The 20,043-nt window shown below is 35.2% G+C and overlaps 1 long non-coding RNA gene across 1 annotated transcript in view; it reads left to right on the top strand.

Moving 5' to 3' along the window:
- Positions 1–18,647: 18,647 nt before the first annotated feature.
- LOC121076897 overlaps positions 18,648–20,043 on the top strand; it is a 104,482-nt gene continuing 103,086 nt past the window's right edge. Inside the window, exon 1 of the long non-coding RNA XR_005823782.1 lies at positions 18,648–18,817. This is a non-coding gene — a long non-coding RNA (uncharacterized LOC121076897). The remainder of the gene's footprint in view (positions 18,818–20,043) is intronic.

The following is a 20,043-nucleotide window of genomic DNA, read 5'->3' as shown; positions in this document are numbered from 1 at the left end:
GGCAAGAATATCTATGAGACAAACATAGTTAACACAGGAACTAACATGAGTAATGTCTTAGAAATAAACAGAAATGAGGTTTAGAGGGTACCCCTAATCTCTGTAGATCAGGATACTAGATTATCAGTATCTCAAAAGCAGAGACGTGCCTTTTATTTGTCTTCAGAGCACCATAAACACACATGTTGTTGGCGAAAAAAATAACAAGACTGTCACACTGGGGGCTCTTTATAAGTATACAACATGCAAATAGACTGGTTGTCCTCACCTTCAGTGAGACAGGAATCTATTACAGAAATTGCCAAATATCCCAGGCCTTTTGACCTGAAGCCAGCATTTTAGGTTTTGTTCAAGTGTTAGTTTAGCATTTGTCTAATGTTCACGCACCAATGCTACATGTCACCGTGTTGTCCTGAAGTCACAACATTGCCGTCTTAAAAAGTACCGTTGCTATACTGGCATGGAAGGTATCTGATGTGATCTCTTTTGGTTAAGCTGTCTAGTGTCTTATAAAGTTTATTTTATTATGTTGTGGAATAATTTGGATAGCAAAGAATATATTGCAAACTGTTCAGTTAGAAATGCTACTGTTCAGTAAAATCACATTACCTAGAACATTAAAACAATCATTCTAAAACATGATTTATAATGATTTGAACATGTTTGTAAAAAATAGATGACCATTGTACATTTACAGTTGACACAGAGGTCCCTAATGTCAAGAAAGCACTCTTGACCTTGATGGGTAGTTGCAATTCCATTTAAATCAATTGCCAATACAAGTCAAATGAAGTTCTTATGGCTGTCTAGTGTGCACTTCCCCGTTCTTCTGACATTATTGGTCTACTCCAAGTCATTCTTCAATCTTTTAACAGCTGAAAGGGACCTGCATTCTGCAGCTTTATGGGAAATCAGCAGTAAGTTGTACTTCTGTGTTTTGAAAGCTTCCACTCTTTTTTTGCTGACTTTATGTCCAAGCTAAGCAAACCGCATACTTTTCTACATAAAATGGAGTACTTGATCTGTTGATAGCAAAGCCAAATATTTCAGTGAATATACAAGGCATCTTCTATGACTATGATTTCACTGGCCATTCAATTCATTTGATAGAAAAGAAATTATTTTTTAACTCTGAAAATTGGAGATCTTGTTATTAGTTTAGCTTTAGAAAAAGCTTTTACTATTTTAAACAGTGTATTTTCTAAACATCATTTATGTTAAAATGCTACTGAATACAATTTTCAGGGTGTTTTCTGGGGTGGAAGAAAAGGGGACACCACAACTCAGAAAAATGACTTGAAAACGTATCCTCTGTGCATGTCTGGATACTAATTTTTTTCAAAGGATTTTGGTAAAATTGGTGATGAATATAGGAAAAAAGACTTGAGACTGTTAAACACATTTTACATAAAACAAAATCATTGTATATACTGAACTTTCTAAAGATACCTCTTTTTTTATGTTATTAACTTACTTGCAATGTTTTTACTCTTCTAAATGAATCTCTAAGTGTTAGTGTCTACCTTTTGACAAATGGGAGAACTGAAAGGACACAACGTGACACTAAGCTTACAAGACAGAAAAAAAACAAGCAGAGATACTTCTCAAAGACAGGTAATACAAGCTATGTCTAATCCCCTCCTGCTCCTCCAGCCCCTCAACCTCTTTCATAAGTAGTCCAAGCCTTAAAAAGATCCTATATTAATGAGAATAATGGGAAAACTCAACTGGACCAATATGTTAACCTAAAAAACCTAAAATAACAAATAAGAATTGATAACAACAACAACAAAGTGTTTCTGAATGCCAGTGGAAGCTGGCATGGATAGTATTAACAGGTTGCTGCAATTAATGTAAAACTAATCATCAACCCTCCATGGAGAAATGCAAATTGCAAGTTGTTAGAAGGCCTGTTCTGTTCAATAGGATTTGTATTGCAGCTAATCCATTTAGCAGCATCTCATGTTTCTCTGTCGATTTTTTTTTTTTAAGAAGTAGTGAGGTATTATCTCTTTCTAAAGATTCTATAGATTTCTTTAATTTCTATATTTTGACTCTTCTGGTTTGACTAAATATGTAAATATATTTGCTTGCTCTTCCTTTCCCATTTTCATTGGTTCTGATCATTCACTTTCCTATGCGGTTGGAAACTGTATTACATGAAGCCTTAGCTGTAGAATCGACCCTTTGGCATACAGGAATGTATTACCCACACTGCCCTTATATATGCAATTGAAGTTCAAAGATTCTGCGGCATCTGATGTTCCACTCATCTACTGGTGGGCAAGAATAACTGCCTAAAACTTGCATTAGATTATAATCTCAAGGGAAGACACATCTGAAGGAAGACATTGAGTCTCACTTACCTCCCTTTGAAACAAATGATAAAATCATAGTAGCATTTCTGTTTAATTCACTGGAGAGGCAAGTTCAGGTGTAGTGTCGAAATGCAGAACACTGGAAGACTAATGATTGACTTTACAAATCCAGTGTCATTGCTTTTAATTAACTATGAGGAGAAATTCCTTTCAGAGCAAGTGTAGCATGTGTTGTAAGTAAAATTTGTATACAGAAGGACAATGTTATTAGAATGTTTAAAATGAAAATTATTGAATGTTTAGCAAGTATATTATCCAAAAGTACATGCATGAATTGAACTTTTTTTTTTTTTAACACATTTTCTTTTGTAGCCCTTTTGAAGCTGAAGACACCAAACATACGAGATTATAAAACCTGTTATCTTCTGTATACCATTGAATGTTTGGCCTTCTATCACATAGTCTTTTCAGACATTGAAGATTTTCATCCATATATGCAACGAAACAAGAACAACTTCCAGAAAAAAAAATAAATTTCATTTGTGCAGCCTTTTACTCAGACATGAAAGCCATGTCTGAAAAAAGCCACCTGCTTCTTTATTGTTTGATATCAGAGGCAGAATAATGTCCGATTTTAATATCGTACTGCTTGGCTATGTACTGCACTGATTTGTTCTGCGACATCAATGAATCAGAGTAGAGTTCCTGATAGAAGAACATCAAAAGGAAATTAATCTCTCTGTGATAGTATTAATAATTTCAGAATGCCCATGTTTTGCTCAATTATTATAACCATTGAAAGCTGTGTTTTTGGGGACTGTTAGATCAATATCACAATTGCTACACAAATCGAGTGTGTAAGAGTGGTACTCTTTGGTGGCCAGTCAGGAGTGTCGTTACTGATAGGAAAGAAGTTTGCTAAGCCTTCTTGGGAGAATTTTATGTTAACTTGGAGACATGGAAACATGAAATTGGTGGGGAAGGGGGGAAACTGGGTGAAAAAAGTCCCTTTTCAAAATGTCAGAGAAGATGGTAGGCCTGTGATTCAAGGTGGAATCAGCAGAGTGTAACACATAAGGAACTGTGTGATACTGGAAGAAATGAGTATGTATTATGCCTGTTGTAGCTACACAGTATGATACTCACTGACAGACTAGGACTGTATTTAGCGTTCCAGTTCTGTGCTGAGAATGGAACTAAATGAACACACAGGCCCAAATGTGTCACTGAAATAAATATTGGCAGTATGGATGTGCGATCAAAATATCCAAATGTATCAGAGACTGACTTCAGATTTTAAAGTTAGTAATAATCCAGATAGGGATAAGATTTCAAGTAAAACTCGCATTTCCCTATTTTTATATTTACCACCTTTAACTTCACCCCTTTTCAGTTCTCCCCCAGATGCCAGCTGGTAGCATCCAGCAGTCTGTGGAGGTGGAGGTGCTCACCCAGCTTCTCTCTCACTTCTAAGCTTCTCAACGGGACAGGGGAAGAAGAAAGGGTGAAAAAGCTCATATGTCAAGACGAAGACTTTCCAATTACCATCACAGGTAAACAGACTTGACTTGGAGAAAATTACTTTAATTTATTGCCAATTAAAATAGATTTTGATGGTGAGAAACAAAGTCAGAATTGAAGAACCACCTTCACCTCACTCCCACCCTCCACAGGCTCAGATATGGCCAGTCCATAGAAGCTCCTTTCTGCTCCTTCTTCCTCCTCACACTTGCTTCAGTGTGGGTCTTCTCCACAGGCCACAGTTCCTTCTCCACAGTTCCTTCAAGAAACTGCCACCAGCTCCACTGTGGTGGAGAGCCACAGGGGAATCTCTGCTCTGGCATCAAGAGCGTTTCCTTCTCCTTCGTCTTTTCCTTTTTCTTTGCCTTCCCCTTCTGCTTTGGCCTGGGTGCTCACAGAGCTACTTCTGACACTCCTTGGCTCCTCACAGGAACTGGCAGCCCTCTCCCCAGCGCGCTGCCCCAGAGGTGCCCCAGTGCCGCTGATTGGCTCAGCTGCAGCAGGTGCTGTGGAACTGGCTGGAACCAGCTGGAACCGGTTTTGGCCAGCCCCGGCCTCTCCTCACAGAGGTTGCCCCTGCTCCTGAAACCTAGTTATAGGCACCCAATACAGCTTTGTACTAACAATCTCTTAATATCTTTATTCATGTACGACTGCCATTGATATTAATGAACTTGTTTTTTTTTTGTCCGGGAAGATGCAGTGACTTCACCCTGTGAGGGTAATGATTCTATAAAATTCCTAACAAGAGTGACATACTTTCTTTGTAGTGAAAATGATTTTTTTTTTTTCTGCGTTGACTATGACATCCGATGTTTTTACAAGCTCTCTCCACCTATGACCATGGAATATGATCTGTTATTAAGGACAGTAGTTAGGTGAGTAGACACAGGACAGTGGAAAGGCTGCCAGTGAATGTCAGTACAGAACTGGGGAGGAGCAATACAAGTCAAGCCATCTGCATGTCTGTTCTAGTCCTTTCTTCACGTCCACCTTAGTTTTCTTTCTGCCCAAGCTGCAGTTTTCAATGGCAAATCTACTCATAAGGTGTTTGATAGTATGACCGTGGAAGGAAAGGTTTCACTACTGTCACAGATTCACAACATACTGTTTTGACCATTGCAAATTTGCTGTTTGGGTTGTTCACGCCTGTCTCATGAGTAATAAAAAGGACAGGAATGGGAGGAAAACTGTGAGGTAATCCTCCTGTAAGCATTTACCAAGAGTTTGTTCCAAATTGCTGTGATGGAAATTAAAGGAAACCTTCGTGGTTCTTCTGGTAGTTCCCAAGGGACAGAAAAGTTTTTGTCAGTGGTTTTGCATGCAAATCCCAAGGATCCACATTATCTGCAGAAGTCACAAGATTTTATTTTATTTTATTTTATTTTATTTTATTTTATTTTATTTTTTATTTTATTTATTTTTTTTCCTCCTTTTAGACATAGATACATGCTTTAAATAGCAGTGACCTTTGGAGAATTGTCAGAGTGAGAAACTGTACCCAAAGAAGTCTTGGAAAGTCATTCAGGTGTAAGCCCTGCACGTGCCATGTTCTTCTGTTGCTCTTCTCTAGAAAGCACAGTGATAATGTGCTTTCAGAGAACAGACTTAACCACTTCCCCTGGCAGCCTAGTTCATAAAACCGTCCTCTTCTCCAACTTTTAAATAACTTCAAATCTGGAAAACCATGAAATCTAACTATGCCTGTATCTGAAGTTATGTTTTGACAATGTTTGTAAGCATGGAAACAGTACATGTAATTAGGGCTAATAGCTTAATTTCTTTATAAGAACAGTTAAATACCATACCATATATAAGCATGTAGACTCAATGTCTATTTAGGTTTACTAAAATATTCACTGCCCACAGAAAAGTGTAGGTTATTAAATGCATAATGCATGGTAACTGTATGTACAAGAGCTATCTATTTACTAGCTCTCTGCTTTTCTAAATTACTTCTACATAACATGTTTTATAAAGATACAACATGCAGTGTTTCCGGTGGAGTCCTGCAGGGAGAGATGCAATTAAGAATGTTATGCAATAATACATTATTTTTTACATGGAATGTATTTGTGAGCATCATACATGCAAGCAGAAGTGCTGAGCTCAGTAATTCAGGTCTTTACGTCTTTGCACCATATTGTCTATTTTAGCAGTTTTAGCACAAAGGTAGTAGTTCCAAAAACTGTATTGATGATAAGAAGTAGACAGCAGCTTATTAATTATTTGTACAATAATAATGAATATGTTACAACATAAAGGTTTGCCATATATTAGTTACATTTTTCCATTTTTAATAGACAGTTTATATATGAAAAAATCTGTAAAAGGGTGGTGATGAAGCAGAAATAAACTTTATTTTTGACAGCCAAATGCAATGGCATTGTCAGTGAATACTTTTTCATAAATTATAAAAAATAGTGAGAAAAACCTATCTAGTCACTAATCATTTCTTTTTGTTGAAGCTGGACTTTCCTCATATTTCTTGTCTCTTGTCTAGGTTTTATGCTATCCAGACACTGGACTTCCTGAACAATCTTTTTGATAGATTTTCTGCAGTTGCGTAAATGTAAGATGAAGGAAATCTTTTTAAAATATTTACCCTCAATCTTTCTTCTCCTAACAATAATATAACATCTACTCTCTTCTCACAAAGGTTCATAGTGATTTCATTTTACTTTCTCCAAAACCAGGTCACCTAATTAAAATAAAAAAGTAAAGAGCTTGCTTTATGATACTGAATGCAGTAGTTCAGCAGAAAAAAAATATCAAGTGAATGAGTTTTTAATACTCTGATAAATCATAGCAATACCTTTTATTGCCCAATTAATTTACTACTGCATACTGTAAATAATAATAATTAATAGCAGTGCTGTTTTCCTAACTTGGCTGGAGTTACCATCATGACCCTTGGTAATACTGCAATAAAAGATTAAACCTTTTGAACTGTAGATGTGGGTGAATGTCTTTTGTGGGAAATAAAACACAGTTTCAGAAGCTGAATTATTAGTCTTTTGTGAATTAAACTTGAACCTGTTAGATAATTGTGAAAGCTTTATAAACAAATATCTGATAGGTAGCAAACACATTTGTAAGAGTTTATTAATATTGTACCTTTAAGAAAAAAAAAGAGAGAACTGAATGCATTCAGTTATATAGAATCTCTGTCATATGATGCATAAATGTTAGGTAGAAATGTCTAAGTTAAAACTGAGAGGAAATAAAAAGTAATGATCCCCCCTGCCTCCCCTTTTCATTTTTTTGGAACTTAAAAGTGATAAGACTAACTTCATAGAGTAATTACAAAACATTTTGTTCTTATGGGACATGTTAAGTATCCATGGTGATACATTCCTGAGTGCTCACTGACACATTTCTTTGAATTCTAGGTGGTGGTTTCCTTTCAACGCTTTAAAGCAAAAAAATTAATTCCACCTTAGCAGATAATCCATAAGGCAAGGGTAACCTTGACTTTTCATGGGGTTTGTCAAGTCTTTACAAATTGAAACTGTGATTAATTTTAGAATACCTGTGATCTACTTATAGTGTTTTGGAAGTAAAACTTAGTAGTATGGTTGATAAGTTGATCTTCATGTTCAGTATTTTAAAGCAGAAGTTTTCAGTCTCTGTGATGAATATGTATAGAACACCAGTGGTGTCAGCTACCTGTAATCTTTATTATAGGAAAATTCAATTAAATATGGGAAATGTCAATATTGGTGTCATGCTGGTATCTTTACACTCTTCATTTTTATTTAATGTCTATTTTCTCATATTGTGCTAATGATTGTTTAAGGGCTACATATTCCCATGTCAAAGAATCATATGAATGACTTGATTTCAATAAACTTTGTGTTCTTTAGTTTACATATTTGAGTGATCAGTAAAATATATTTGAAGACTAGCTCTATTCCTGTGGAAATTTCACTGAGACAGGGCAGGAAATTTAGTCAAAAACGTCCAGGTGAAGATTGTGACTGGAAAGATATTAACTAGTGTAACAGAAGTAATTCATAAATCTCCCCAAAATAGATATATTCTAGAAAGATTTGACATAAGCTGATAAAATAGATTTTCAATTGGGTCAACAGTATCGTAATGTGCAGGATCAATGTCTCAAAATTTAGAATAATTTTTAAACTTTTAATGTGTTTACTAACATTTACCTGATTAGAAGCTGCCATAGTTATAGAAACTAGACAGGATAGTAGTATTGGTGATGAAGATCTTTCTAAGGAAACAGTGACTCCATTTTGTGGCTGAAAGGAAAAACTTATGAATTTTTGATTCAGTCTTACTTGAGGACATATCTAAAAAATACTAAAACATGTTCTGATAGCATTCAGGAAATGAAATGAAAATACCATCAGCAAATGAATATTCCATTAATTCATCCCTATTAATTATTCTGTTTTTTGACTGCAACAGTAAGTTTCATATGCTAGGACAAAGCATATTTGGAAAAAAAAATCTTTATTGCATTAATGTTATTTGGGAAAAAATGGTTCAAATTTTTTTTTAAGAACAATGAATGCAATTTAGAAATGTCATTGATACTATGCGTTATTGATTGATGACAGATGGGAGTATACCGGGTGTATTTATGTGGTAATGAGCACATGTTAGTATATGAGACATATGGTTAAAATTTGTAAAAAGTGATTTAGGAACCTAATTCACTTCTCTCAGGTTATGTAGTTATTTCCGAAGATATTATTATCCCTCTGGTAGGAAGTAAATTGCATGAGGAAGGTCTGTGATAATAACAGATGGGCTGAATTCTGCAGGTCAATTCCACACTCATCCAACATGAGTTGCTGCAGAGAATGAAGAAACCTTCAATGTACCTTGTGTAAGGGAAACCATGAAGTTACACAAGCTGTTCTTTCCATTTCCTCTCTGCACTGAGTCCATCTTCAGTGCAGAGAGGAAATGACCATACTTCTTGATTTTCTGATGTTCTAATTTCACTTTAGTATCTAGAAATGCCTATTTTACCACGTGGAGGCACAAGATAAAACTGGGCGTTTTCTCTGAGGTGTTTTTAATCTGGATTTATACTGAATTAAAACTTACAAAGACAGCACTTTCAAGATGTGCTTGCTCCCCAAGAGCTTCAGAATGTCAACACCTGTGATCGCAGAATCACCTAACATTAAAAAAAAAAAAAAACACAACTAAATAATCAAAGAAAGTACACATTTAGACTTTCTATTATAGACACGATTTTGCAAATATTTTGTTATTTTAGTTCACATCAGTTTTTAAGAGGATCAGCATGTCTGTAACAAAATAAAATTACCAAATTATATTGTAGCAGTATGCCAATTTCAATGGATCTACAATGTGACAGTAAAGATTATTTGTATGCATTGAGCTTCATGTATGTGTCTAAACAACAACACAATTTATGGTAGCTTGTAACCTATGTGTACAGTTGAATAAACAGTTTAACTATTCATGTGCATTATTTTTATATGATGGAATGCAGTACAGTAAGTACACCCAAAAGGATAATACTGCTCACTCCTCTTGTGCTGGAGAGACCAGCATGGACTGGCCATTTAGGGCTATCAGTAAGCCAATACTGTGCTAGGGTGAAAGGAAGCATATGAATAATAAATGTAGCATGCTTCACCTGTTTTGTTGCTAGCTTTATGATTTCATGCTGCTTAAGCATTATGATTTTGTGATTGAACTGTCTGTTTTCCTACCTTGCCATTTAATAAGACGACATTGAAGAAAACCCTCTTTGGGTTCTAACATGTTTAATCATACCAACATTTGATCTGAATATCTGAAATAGCCCTGATTTGCCCTCTATTCTCAGTTTGTGAGTCTACACCCTCTTTTAAATTACTGAATGCATACTTCAAAGAGAAGAATTGCAAGAGTCAAGAAGTTTTCTTCAGTTTGAGAATGTTTGACTCTATGTTGTTGTTCACTTTTTCTTCCATATCATCTCATGTATATATTTCATGCTTGTTATACAGTTAATAGAAACAAGGATAAAAAGGCTATAGCGTCTTTCCTGTCAATTAAAATCCATGTCTGTATGCAATTTTTTATTAAATATCCATAGTTAATAATATTTCATTTTAAAAGAATACCTGCATTTCCAGTGAAGAGCTTTGTGCTAGTAGATCCCTTAGGACTGATTATGGTAAGCTGAAGTCTTTTTTATTACGTAAAATCAGCCTTTGTGGTACTTTGAAAGAGTGAATTCTGCTATCCCCTTTTGAAAAATTCTGCAATACATTGGCATCAATTTTGTTTTAACATAAATTAAGATAACTCCAAGGATGATCCAGCTGTGTCAAAATAATTGTGTCTTTTGTGGCCATTATTCAGGAGGGGATTGGCTGGACTGCTGCTGCCAGAATTCCTCGTTACTGCTGTGCTCCTGACATATGATGTATGCTCCCTCTATGATACTGATGGTATTAGCTGTCAGGTTAAACCATCTTATGGAATTTAAAAAAGCCATACCAATGTTCAGGATCGCCTCATGATGTCTGCTAGGCAACCAAATTGTGGATGAGCTGGAACTGGTATTCAGAGGTTTTCTTCCTCTAGTTCCTTGACTATTCTGTAGCTTTACTGATGATTAAAAACCTCAAAACAAAAAAGAAATGCCAAGTCTGGGAAAAAAGAATCAGGTGCTCTTCAGGGCTCTGTTCTACACCTTAGTGTGAACCTAAGTACTCTCAGCCCTGTAGTGTGAATGGGCAGAGCATAGGCTTCTGTCCACCTGGTCATGGCCAGAGCTTTCTTACTATCTTTGTCATATAGTTAGTACTTAATACATTTATCTACAGAAGTGTAATCAATAACTAATCATTAATATTGCTGTTTCATCTAATTTTACTAAAAAATTGGTAGAGATCATTCACTATAATTAACAATTTAATTAAGTTGATGGATACTAAATCATAGCCAGAACTATATTGGTAATAAAGTAGTTGTGTATGAAGATGAGGATAAACATCTTCTAAAAGTACGGACATACTTAATTCCCACTAATCTTCAAATAGTCTTCAGAGCACGTTCCTCTTTTTTGGGAGGTTTTGTTACAAATTGGAAGCTAACTGCATCTTTTAAAAGTGAACCTTCAAAGTGGCTGCTGATCTGTCATTACTTTGTAATATCTATAGATAAAATGGGTGTAGATAATATTGCTAGTATGTGTGGTTAATTCTGTTAACTTCATAATCATTTTTAACAGTTGTCTCATAGCTGTGGGCAGTGTAGTGGTGAATCATTTCTCCATGTCTGTGAAAAACATCGTTAAGGAACATTTGCTTGGAACTCTGAGTGCCAGTGGTAATTTTACCAGAGATCTTGTGGAAGGAGGAGTAATGTGGTTGTCTCCCAGTCCACTCTTTATATTCTTCCAGTGGTGTCAGAAGCCTAGAAGTTCCTGGACCTCCAGGTCACTTCAATCCATCTTGAGTTCTGACAACTGGTTATGATAATTAATTAGATAATTAGCCAAAATGTGGTAATCAACTCTTTTATTGTGCCATAATAAAGTTCTATTTATAGCCAAGCAGAACCCAGCCAGTACACCTTAGTTTTTGTCTAAGTGAATTAACATTTGAAACTGTAACTGTTAGAAATTTTTCTTACTATTTTATTTCTGCATATTACTTCAGGCAAGGAGTAGATAAATTTGAAGTATTTTGAACAGAGTGTCTCACTCCTGAAGACCTTTTGTGCTCTTTCAAAGAGAAAGATGGAAGTTTTGTTTTGGATTTAGAGGAAGCAAGATCAAACTCTCGGTCAGTTTAGGTATAAGAAATGAACAAAGGGATTTGACACAATTACTTGTCATTTAGATTGTTCAGAGTACACATTTATTTGATTTTTTTTCCTCTTCTTCTGAATAATTTATTTATTTTTTATCAACTTAATGTTTTACGCTTTGGATTTTTATAGTGCATTTGCATTTCTGATGCTGCTATTAGACAGGAGCAATAGAACTTGATAACAGTAGTGAGGTTGACACAAACATGTCAGAAATTACAGAGATGAAAGTTTGCTACCATGTAGCTACCGTGTAGCTTTAGAGCCATTACTTATAGGAAAAATGGAACAATGACCACTGTGTTTCAGATAAAGCAGTGACATTGGTTTAAAACAGTTTTTATAAACAATTAACTTTAGATTTTTTTTGTTTTCCTTTAGTATTCTGAAAGTTTTGGGTTCAAGCTTGCATTGTTTTCTCATCATTACTGAATTTTAGAAACAATAAAAAAGAAGAAAATGAGAGTTCTTTACATAATAATGCAGCTGTGGGAGTTGTTAGATGAGACGGAATACCAATTAACAGGAGACTTGTGATAAAATCATGAGTGTTGCCAACACAGTAACGAGTAAGAGAGAGAGAAATCAAAATAAGCATCCATTGTGCGCTATTTAGACATTTTCACACTCAGCTTCCTGGAAAATTATACTATTATGTTTCCTTTCATGTGGATTCCCTGTCGTAATATGTTGGACCTAGATAGTCTGCTCACCTGGCTGTCCTTACTGTGCTACCTTACACAGGTGACATTCAGTCATTAACAAAATGCATTCTGAGATGATGCATAGATTCCACATCAAATCTGAAAGAAACTGTCTTTTCCTGTGGCACATGACTGAGATGAAAAGAAAAATCTAAATTTCATATCTCCTGGAGAAAATGAGAAAGAGATGCTGAGAAAAAAAAAAAGGTGGAATGTTCTCTTGCATCTGAAAAGAACTCTAATAACTTTCTGACTACCAATTAGTACATATATGTTGTTTCCCAAATATTGACTGGGACTACGTAAGGATTTAAGATGATGAATTATTTTAAGAAGGTGGAAATGTGGTGTTGAATTGCTTGGTTCACTGATAGTGGTTTATGTTGAATTTTACTGATTCATATAGATCACGTTTATTATATGGATGGCTGACCCATGTAGAATATGAGAAAAAGCAGATATTATTGAAAGCAATATAATAGTGACCTAAATGAATTTTAGTATAAAGATATATATAGTAAAAATATTATATGTGTATGTGTGTATATATACTGCAGGAATATGTAAAACAAATTTAGTAATTTTCAAAAAGCTTCTCAAATTTTAGCACAATTAATAGATATAACTGCGTCTAATTAATAGGTGAGGGAAAAAGGTGCTAAGAGTAGTAACTGTGAGTTGGTTATACTCTAATTGCTCCTGGTGGGTTATTTGTACCCGTTGCTACAAGATTTTTAAGATATGCTGGTCTGGAAACTGTAGGTTTCTAAAACTGAATTGTTTCTTTATCAAAGGAACTACAGGAGTATTATAACTCTCATGCACACAGTTGTATATAGATAAGCATGCAAGTTGCTAACTGAGCTGAAATCAGATTACTAGACTAAATGCAGAAGCCATTTGTTAAAGAACAGCATTTCTTATTCACAAAACTGTACTGTCTTTATCAGTGGTAGATTTCTGTTTTTCCCTTGAGATGAGATGATGCTACACATTATTTCTTTAGTAACCTGTTCATCGGTTTTCTTGATAGTGAGTTATTTCTTGTGACTGAATATTTGTATTACTAACTGGTAAGTCTACTAAACTGGTAGTCCAGTGTAATCAACAGTGTAAGAAAGATCTACGGGGAAAGGATGCATTAGGCTTAGTTCATCCCATGCTATGACATTTTCTGCCATTTGAGACATCTTGATGATCTCTAAGGTGTTCTCAATGGGTTGATATCCTCTCAATCTCTAGGAAACCTGCACCCTTTTCAGCAGCTGTTAACCTAGGGTGTCTTAAAAAGTACTAGCTACTAAACCTACAGGTTTAGGAGCCTGTAATGAGCCCACATGGTAAGATGGTAAAAGTTGGTAAAAGAAGTTGTCAGTGGGAATGAAAAGGAATGTGAAAAATAAACCTGGAGCACTTGAATATAACTAACTTTCCTCCTCCCTCCTCCTCCCCCCCAATATTTAAAGGTAGGTGAATGAATTCCAGAGAGATAGAACAGGAGGAAATTGCATTTCTTGTTAAAATCATATTTTAAATAATACGAAAGCTCCTGCTAAACCCTCTCAACTGTGAGCTGTATCGTATGATGAATTGTGTCTCTGTGCAAATTCTGTCTTCTGAAGGCTGAAGACAATATTGTTCCAGATTTCTGCTGAGGAATACCACACAGATGTTCATGGATCATGATGTTCTATTTTCAATTGATCAATAACTGTCATCTGTCCCCTGAAGTAGCTATTTTCTGTGTTTAGAAAAAGAGCTGTCTCTGGGGGAACTGAGGAAGCACGGGTTTTATTGATGTGTTCAAAATTATATGAGAAGTATCCCTAGCAAAGCTAGGAATGAACTTCAGACCTCTTGATCTCTATTCGTTAACTACAAAACTGTTTTCTCTTTGGCAAAGCCCTCTTTCAGTTCTGCTCATATCTCCTTTTATCCATCTGAACATCTTAGTACTTTCTGTAACATAGTTAAATTTTGGAAGATGGACATAGTTCAGGAAAATAGCTTGCACAGTGAGATCCTCTGTGCAAAATACATTCCAAAGCAATTGTTTAACTCAAGTGAACATTTTGAAATCTTGACTCAGGATAGGACTACATATAGTAGTTTACATGCTGTAATAATCAGAAAGTAAGGAAAATTAAAAGGTATAAAACTAGCAGTTCCAGGTAGTTTCAGGACTGCCAGACTTTCAGGTGAAATAATTACAATCCTATTTTTTTTCCTTGTGGTAGAACATAGAGATGTCCTTATTCTCTTTATATGTTAACCGGTAATCCAAATGCCTGTCCCTGCCTGCAAAGCCCTATCTGAGAAGAGGAAGCTGAATGCCTCTAACTGTGGCAATAGCTCTAGCTGCTGAAATGTTCCATTCAGAACGGAGCTATTTATGTTAAAAAAGTCACCCCCCCCTTCCCCCACAGTTAGCTTAGGTACAGATCAAATCAGTTCTGTATTCTTGAGCCTGTCATCAGCAGAATACCATTTGGTATATATGCTATTTGGTAATTTCAATGTATTCTTTTAAACCTTCAATAGCTACTAAAATGGGTTTATGAGGTAGAGAGACTCAAATGATGCCTTCTGTATATATTGTGCTTTCTTGAGATAAAAACAATGATATTGTTAATTATATATTTCAATTAAAGTAACCCTACTATGTAACTGCTGCATAGGTACATGATTAAAATAGAAATGGAAGTGGAAAAAAAATAAAGGAAAAAAATAAAGTAGAAAAAGAAAAGAAAAGAAAAGAAAAGAAAAGAAAAGAAAAGAAAAGAAAAGAAAAGAAAAGAAAAGAAAAGAAGAAAGCAGAGCAGCTGCTTACAACTGCCTGAAAGAAAGATTATCTCTTATCCTAGTTTCCTCTTGCTGAATAAAATGTGATGTGATCAGGTCACTGCATGTAAAATGCTGTAAGAATGTGATCTGTACTTCATCATTATAAAATTCAAACATTCTCAAACCTTTTATTTCACCCTGTTCATATTTATCTTTTTGGTCCTGCCTTCATCGGGTACCACATTTGTATTGATAAATTGTAGGTACTTGGAGATGTATTGATGGGCTGAAGACAGTTCAAAATGTAGAGTGCTGTGGCTTTGCATATCATTACACCTAGTTCGCTCTTTGCCTCTTGAAAGCTGTCGATTTGTGCATTATTGCTATTCAGGTTGATAAATGACAGTAATTGTTCTTAAGCTGAAGAGCTGGCTTAATGTGCTGACTTGCTTGGGAATTCTGAGCACCAGGGTTAAACTAGTGCTCCACTGGTTCTAACAAAATGGTCTTTTCCAGCTCAGAATGGATACTTAATTGAATTACTTCAGTTTTCATGCATTTTGCAGCTTTGCACTTGAAGAAAAAATATTCATAACAAGATCAGGGAATTCAGAGCTGTTCACAGGGAGGTCAGGCTTGGTGTGTGCCCCCACTTCAAGGCACCTGCTCCCATTGGTGCTACCACAATTAAAAAAAAAAAAAAAGAGAGAGAGGAAGAATAGTTTAGTCCTATAATGGCACTGGGAAAGACATAAAAATGGGATGGAGATGTATCCCTCTTCTTTCTTCCAGTATCCCGGTGGTGGAACTTAGCAAGACATTCTTGTAAAGATGAAATACAGCTCGTTTTGTGGGATTATTTATTTATTTATTTTATTTTTAAGCAGTGCTTTTCCATGTGTAGTAGTACTGATTTTTCAATTGATTTAGTCTAGGAATGATATCCTAAAGCCTCTGGTAATTCCAAAAAAAAGTTTTTCTCAAGTATAACTCGAGAAAAATTCTTCATGAAGTTTGGGCTTTTTCCTTGAATAATGCCCAAAGAATTCAAACCAAGAATTCAAACATTTCAGAAGATTTTAGTGTGCCCTGTATTGAATTGTTCACATTTAGCAGTCCCATTCATATGTCTTTCCTTGAAATGAACGTGTTTCTTTTTGCCTATGAAGGTAATATTTATTAATGGTCTTCTGTAGTTCCAAGCATGATATTTGGGATTTCCTTTGTCTGTACCCTAAAGGTACTGATTGTTCATTTAGGGAGAATTTATTCACAACATTAATGCAAGATTTTTGTCTTATTTAGAACTGCTGTAGCTTCAGTGCATAATGTAAATAGTCAAAAAAAAAGTTATGAAAACACTGGAAGGTGATAAATTCAATATTTGTTTAGTCAGCTTAGTAAACAGAACTCCTTTTCCTTAGTCTTAAAAAGGAAGATTCTTTACAGTTATATAAATGTGATAGATGGTCAGTGGATAACATTATCAGAAAGGTATACCTGTTTCATTTACAAAGTTTTGTGATTGCTGCCCCATGCAATCTGGAGTTAACTCTCATTCAGATAGTCTCCTCAGAGCTTGGCTTTTAAATTGGCCGCCTACATCTGCCACCTAATCACCTACCAACCTCTACAAATTTGAGTGTAGATATGATGTTTTGGACCCCTGAAGACTTTGCATGGGTATGCAGATGTACTCAGCGTGTATCAGTTCATTCCAGAATACTGCTAACACTGACAATCAAGCAGGGAGAAGGAGAGGGTTATACTACTCGTCATCTGTATATGAGGCATGCTATTTTGGATTATTGTCATTAAAGTAGGTAAACTTGTTTTCACTGGAAACACTTGCGGGCTCTTAGGGGAACATCAGTGTTGTTTAGATTAGATGTTGGGGTTCATCCATTGAATGCAAAAGAAATACTCTGTTATGTAGGCCATAAAAAATCAATTTTCTTTCTTCCTAGTCCTTTTGTTACAATACAGATTTCTTACCTCTACAGATACTTTTTCATTTACTGAGCTAGAAGGCATTGAAGATATTGGTTAAGTTCCTCCATTCCATGCCTTACATACATTTTCCAGTGAGAAAAGACCCATTACCTGAGTATAATAGTCTGGAAAATTTAGATTTTCTTCAAGATGCCTTTTTACTTATTTTTCCTCACTTGTCTGCTTTGAAATTAAACAAATAGTCATTAAATACTTTTCTTACTCTAATAATAGGTAAGTGGCATTAACTGAGTGCAAAGGAATGTGGACTTCTTAGGCCTTGCATGATTGTATTTCTTTTTCAATTTTATGCAACCACTTTTCTTGACTGAACTCATATTTGTTATTCATGAAACCTGAAGCCATTGCAGCATAAAACTTAATGGATGCTATCTTTCACATGCTGATCTTCACATGCCCAGTTTTCTTGCAGGGTCTATGTTAGAAGGTTAAAGAATAGCATGACTCAAGCATATATTTTATTTTTCTTAATCTTCTCTTCTCCAGTTCTTCAGATCTTCGCTATTCAAAGTCAGGATAAAGAAGCAAGTATGAAAGTTCAGCTTTTAGAAGAACTTTGGAAATAAATAATTCAGAACTGTTATGTTATTGGGCACATTTAATATCTGTCAATGAGTTTTATATGATTGCTAATACACTTTTGCAGAAATTAATTTTATTTTAAAGTAAAATGCTAAATCTTTCTAGTTCTAGGAGAACTTTAAAAACATAGATCTCATTATAGATTTGTTTCTGGCAACGTTAATAGTATATTGTATGCACTTTTCAAACACAGAATGTCTCTGCTGAAGACAAACATATGTCCTCTTTCTGAATGTACGGACTGAAGTAACATTTGTGAACTTTGTTATTCAGCCAGTTGGTATTATGACTGTTTTAAATGTAGTAATCTGAATGACTGATTTTAAGTTTTCTCAATTTAGAGGCAAAGTCAGGTACCATGCAGTCCAGACTACATCTCTAATTGCAATATAACTTGGAGAAAATAGGGTTTTTTTTGTTTGTTTGGTGTTTTTTTTTTTAGGGTTCAAAGCATGTGCAGGTTCTGCTGAAATGAGCTGAAATCCTGAAAAGACTGGCAGCTCTTAAAAGCCAAAGTTTAGTTAAAAAAAGTCTGAGCAGTTCATTGGCTCCTTCATTGTTAAAAAAAAAGTGTGTATTTCTACTTTTTTTAATTATTTTTTTCTGCAAAATGAAATTTAATTTCTCTTTATTGAAATATTGAGAGTACTGTGCTATAGGAAAGATAACACTAAAGTGAAAAGTGTTTTGATTGGGAGGGTGAATTTGTATTTTTCTCTCCATGTGTTTCATTCTTCCTTTCAAAGGATCATAAAAAGTGTTATAAGAATGTGGTCTTGTGGTTCTACATCATGCTGAACCTTTAATTGTAATTTCCAGCTGGTTGACTGTTGATTGACCTAGTGGAAATACCCTACAGTGACTGACATTACTTTAAAGCCTTTGTCTAGCTCTGTTCAGCTCTTCAAGTGGTTGTGGCTTTAAGTTTGGAGTGATCTTGGTTGCTTCTGGATTTGTCACACAGGTGGGCTGCTGCTGGCTGGTTGTGGTTGTTTTATGTCCGGGTATAACTTGTCTTTGCTCAGATATGCGCTGTTAATGTGATCCAACCAGAGAAAACCATGCAGGTGTTTTTTGATTGAAAAGGTGGGTAGAGAGGGTTTGCTGCCTTCTTTTCTACTTTCTTATTTTAATCTGTGTTCTATACATAGATGTGCCAGTATTAATTTCTGTTATGTATTCAGTATATTTTCTGAATCAGAAGTCCACTACTTTAATTGGTTATGCAAAGCCATTTCTTGTGAGGCTGTCTACACCAGGAACCTCATCAAAATTGACCAACTGCTTCCTTCAGGAAGGAAAAGGAAGGCAAATTAATCCTTGCATGGAATCAAAAATATTCTTCAGAAAAGCATCTACCAGAGCCTGGAGTAGAATGAATCTTCAGGCAAAATTCGTATTTAAAGCTTACTTAAATTTTATGCCCTGTGTGACATACTCTGTAGCACAATGTTACCTTCTAAAAGGATGAACTCTTCTGCTGTAGGCATGCAAGTACTGTTATTACAGCCTGTGCATCACCCTTCATTTAAGTTTGCCCAATATTTCTAATTAAAAACTGGTTTTCTGTGTCTTGAAACTTTGTTAAATGTCACCCGTTTTTATGGGCCCAAACTTGCAAGTTCCTGAAACATTTGAGTGTTTTGAATAAAACATTTTAGGTGTTTCTGAGAACTAAGTTAGAGAAAATATGCTGTTGGTTAATGTTCAAATAACCTTACACCTGTTTTTTGGAAATTTTGATATTCTCTTTCTTTGCAATAGATATTTAGAAGAAGGGCACATTTTATTTTATTTTTTGCATGTCAGTGTCCATTTAAAAACAAACAATCATCACTTGTACATGTTCACCTGTTCATTAGAAAGCTTTAGCTTGGCAGCTAAGTTTGCTGCAGTCAGGGTCAAGATTTCTGCTTTGGAAAAGGCTGTTAGAATTTAATTACATCTTAAAAGTGACCTCTTGGAATTTTAATGTTTGTTGATGAAATGTCATTGCTGATACACTAGAAGAAATAATTTCAGTATTGTGAAAGCATTAAAGATTAGTTAGCTATTTGGAAGTTGTCCCACCAACTGCATAGTATTCTGGCTCCAGTTTCCTTGTTGGCTAAAGAATTGCAGGGGCTTTGGTACTCCAACATGGATATTACTTGTATAGCCAAGCTGGTTGATGGGATCCTGCTGTGTCATGAGGGACAGAGGAAAAGTTGCAGATGAAGTAACAGTAACCCTTGTCCAAACCAGATTTTCCTGTAGAGGAGTAAAAAGAGATTGTGATGTTTTTTGGCTTTTTCATTTTTATTTTATATTAA

This window comes from Cygnus olor, chromosome 12, assembly GCF_009769625.2.
Source record: "Cygnus olor isolate bCygOlo1 chromosome 12, bCygOlo1.pri.v2, whole genome shotgun sequence".
Lineage (NCBI taxonomy): Eukaryota > Metazoa > Chordata > Aves > Anseriformes > Anatidae > Cygnus > Cygnus olor.
Note: the sequence above shows the minus strand (reverse complement) of the source record. Positions and strands in the feature narration are given on the sequence as shown.